General features: G+C 36.3%; 1 annotated feature.

Moving 5' to 3' along the window:
* Positions 1 to 1,988: 1,988 nt before the first annotated feature.
* Positions 1,989 to 2,850: a mobile genetic element.
* Positions 2,851 to 3,787: the final 937 nt, after the last annotated feature.

Raw genomic sequence — 3,787 nt, 5'->3', positions numbered from 1 at the left:
TGATACAATTCACAAACAGGGAAACTTTGGTTGGCAGAATCCGTGACGTGGTTAAACAGGATGTAACGAATGCAATATACTGCGAACTGCCCGTATTGGCATTCATACAAAACAGACTTGTGGAAGTGTTTCCTAGAACGACATTTCGACATACTAAAAAAATTGTCAACGACATTTATAACAAAGACGAACAAAGGGAAATAGTAACCATCGAGCATAGCAGAGCACATAGGGCAGCACAGGAGAATGTAAAACAGATTTTACAAAATTATTTTTTTTCCCAAAATGTCACAGTTAGTAGCCAGTATTGTAAGCGACTGCTTAGTCTGTACAAAAGCCAAATACGACCGTCATCCTCGAAAACAAGTCCTTGGGAAAACACCTATTCCCTCACTAATTGGCGAGACATTACATATAAATATTTTCTCCACTGACAGAAAGTTCTCCAAATTCGCGATAGTGCAACCGATAGACTCTCGAACAATAGCTGATATAGAACCTGCGATAATGCAGCTAATGAATTTCTATCCATGGGTAAAAACAATATATTGTGACAACGAACCATCTATGAACACTCAAACTATCAGGTCACTCTTACTAAACCGATTCAATGTAACAGTGGAGAATGCACCGCCACTCCATAGTATTTCCAATGGACACGTGGAAAGGTTTCACAGCAAATTGGTAGAGATAGCACGATGTTTAAAACTAGAAAGAGGCCTAGATGATACGGTCAACCTCTTACTCCAGGTAGCCATTGAATATAATAAAACAGTTCATTCAGTCACTAACAAAAGACCGATCGACATTATTCATGCAATGCCTGCAGAAGAAATTACAAAATGGAATTGATAAAGCACAGGAGATTCAGATAAAAAGGATGAACGAAACAAGGTCTGACAGAACTTTTCAGGTTGGGCAAACGGTCTTGGTAAAACAAAATAAACGCTTAGGAAATAAAATTACCCCACGGTACACGGAGGAAAAGATTGATGCAGATATTGGAACTAATGTCCTTATAAAGATAATCTACGCTAGGTATCTGTTGTTTAAATAAATAAGGATTTGGCAATCATTTAATTAATTAACCTTTGGCAAGTCTACTTCCCTAGAAGATAGAAAAGAATTGGAATCCAGAAATTGGGAAAACCCTATTCTCATTAATAGCCTTTACCAATATTTTTCAATAACAAAAAAAGAAAAAGAAAAAAACAACAAACTTAACCAATTAGCGCTGTGCATAGTTCATTAATATATTTATATTATATCCAATTATACTAGTCTTTGATGTTTGTAATTTGTAATGAATCAATAAGGCATTGCAGAAGCCAGATCCTGCTGATTGACGATTGTCACACAAATCTATTTGCAACTTGATGCCATCTCCTGCTCAATTTTACGTACGCAACACACTGACTACGGTCACCGCTTTAGCCATTATAAGAGGTAGCCGGCAATGTTATCGTCACCACACATAAACCTTCTCAAGAAGTCTAAGGACAGCCTTCGTCTTAGAAAGGGAGGAGTTAACACATTCAACGAGCAGCAAAGAGAGGCCAATGCAAGCCCTGAAGCTTTCACGATAAGAGTCGAGCTGCTTTTGGCTTGGGATCAAAGGCGAGCTTAAGACAGAAGGGCAGAACGAATTGGATCATCGAACGCGTCGGTCGTCGCCACGCAGACATTGATTATTATTCAATAAACTTACAAGCTCAAAATTAATTCGTAGGCCATAGCCACGACATCCATAAAAACACAAATCTATTAACTTGCACACTTACAGTTGTTAGAGATATTAGAGAATATAATGAGAAAAGAAGGTCAGTTTGTGGACGTTATTGTGGGCGCGCCAAATAGTTTTTTGGCAAATTATATATCTTATATATGTTCTTATATAACATTAATGTGTGAGAGTAAATAGATGAGACCAAGTGAGACCAATTTCGCTGAACATAGTCGCTATGAGCGCGATAGCGAAACAATAAAACCAAAGACACTAAAATAACAAGATGCGTAACGGCCATAAATTCGTTTTGCACTATGCAGCCACTTTTTTGGTGACGGAAAAAAGTGCTCTCTGTCCATTCGCTTACGTTGAGAGCGTAAGAAATCTAAAAAATATAATTTGCTTGCTTGTGTGAGTAAAAACAAGAGACGAGAACGCGTATACGTGTGCCGAAATCAATTCTGATCGAAGAAACGAATTTACATATTTGGGGAGTTTTGGCCAATTTCGTAGCAATATGATGAAATTGCGCGCTGTTTAAAAATATCAAATTTGAATATAAAAAAAAAGAATATGAAAAACAACTGAATCTAATGTGCATTTTAAATAATAAAATTGGATTATTTACATACATAATATTAAGTCAAATGACTAATAAATATACTAAATAATTAAAGCAAATACAAAGGAAATTATTATAACTACTGTAATCTAAAACATAAATTTTACAAATTTAATTTTTCACGCGCCGTAATCTGAATACTCTAATAACAAATATTCTAATATAAAGCCATTTTTAAATTTTTTTTTTGATAATATGTGCTATTTATATATTAATATATTAATACATAATAATATAATATAATATAATATATATTAATATTTGGCTATTTCTAATCTATTTTTAAATCAAATTTACAATGCATGAGCATACGTGTGCACACATACAGTTGTCTGCTATCACTGTATGCGTAGAAAAGAGCTGTTCGCTGTAGCGCTCTCCGCTCTCTCGCTCACGAATAAAAATTCGAGAGAGCCTGGAGCCACTTCTAGAGCCACGGCAAAAAAAATCGTGTGCCAAAAAATCGTATGGCGTTACGCATCTTTTTATTCTAGTGTCTTTGGTATTACAATGCCACTAGCGATATTACAAGCCTAGTAAAACCTGCAAGCGAATTCGAAATGCCAAACGGTACAAAAAAAAAATTCGTACTGCCCACTTCGAATCACGGACAAAATTTTCTACGGGCACATGGAAAAACCCATTGGTCAAATCTTATTTTATATATATCTTCGCATTCTGAAGTTTGTCTAAGACATTGTGGCATCGGAAAATTATCTCGTATAATTTTCTCATTTACTCATACATACTCGGATGTACTTGGCTGTATTATACATTCTTTTAACCGTTCCCGCACCTGCTCATCTACAAAGTTTTGATCACTATACGACTGTCGCCTGGGATGGTGATAAACTGAAACGTCATCTTTCAAAACAGTTTTCATCTCGTCAGGGGCATTTGTGTTACGGATTGGACAATATTGTTCAATCATCTCCAATTCCGTTTAAGCTTCAGGCTGACTAAGATGAGATAAATCTACCTTAGAAGTTGCTATAAGCTCTTCCACACACATGCATAGAAATCCATCATTCACCTGACGATCAAATATCTATGTATCCCTAATTTTACCTTCTGAGTACCACTTTTGGTAACCTTCATATCCACAGTGTCCAAAATTGTCCTTTCTAAAATAGGTTCGAAACCCATATCCTGATCTTGAATCATGTGAAATTCTACTTCCATTGTATCTATTAGAACGGATATAATAATACTTCCAAATGTTAAAATACGACTTTCTCCAATTCCCGACAAGCCCTTTCCTTGACCAGTTATTTCTGCTGCTCCTAGACTCATGAAAACTTGTCTGCGCACAAGTCAGCGCCCCTGTTTGGGCGCCAGTTAAGGCATTGGATGATTGGTGTTGTGTCGTTCGTGAACGAACGAACTAAATTGAACTATTCACCAAACTGAACGAACGAACTAGGTCTGTCCTTATAGTT

Source organism: Drosophila melanogaster, chromosome 2R (genome assembly GCF_000001215.4).
Source record: "Drosophila melanogaster chromosome 2R".
Lineage (NCBI taxonomy): Eukaryota > Metazoa > Arthropoda > Insecta > Diptera > Drosophilidae > Drosophila > Drosophila melanogaster.
Note: the sequence above shows the minus strand (reverse complement) of the source record. Positions and strands in the feature narration are given on the sequence as shown.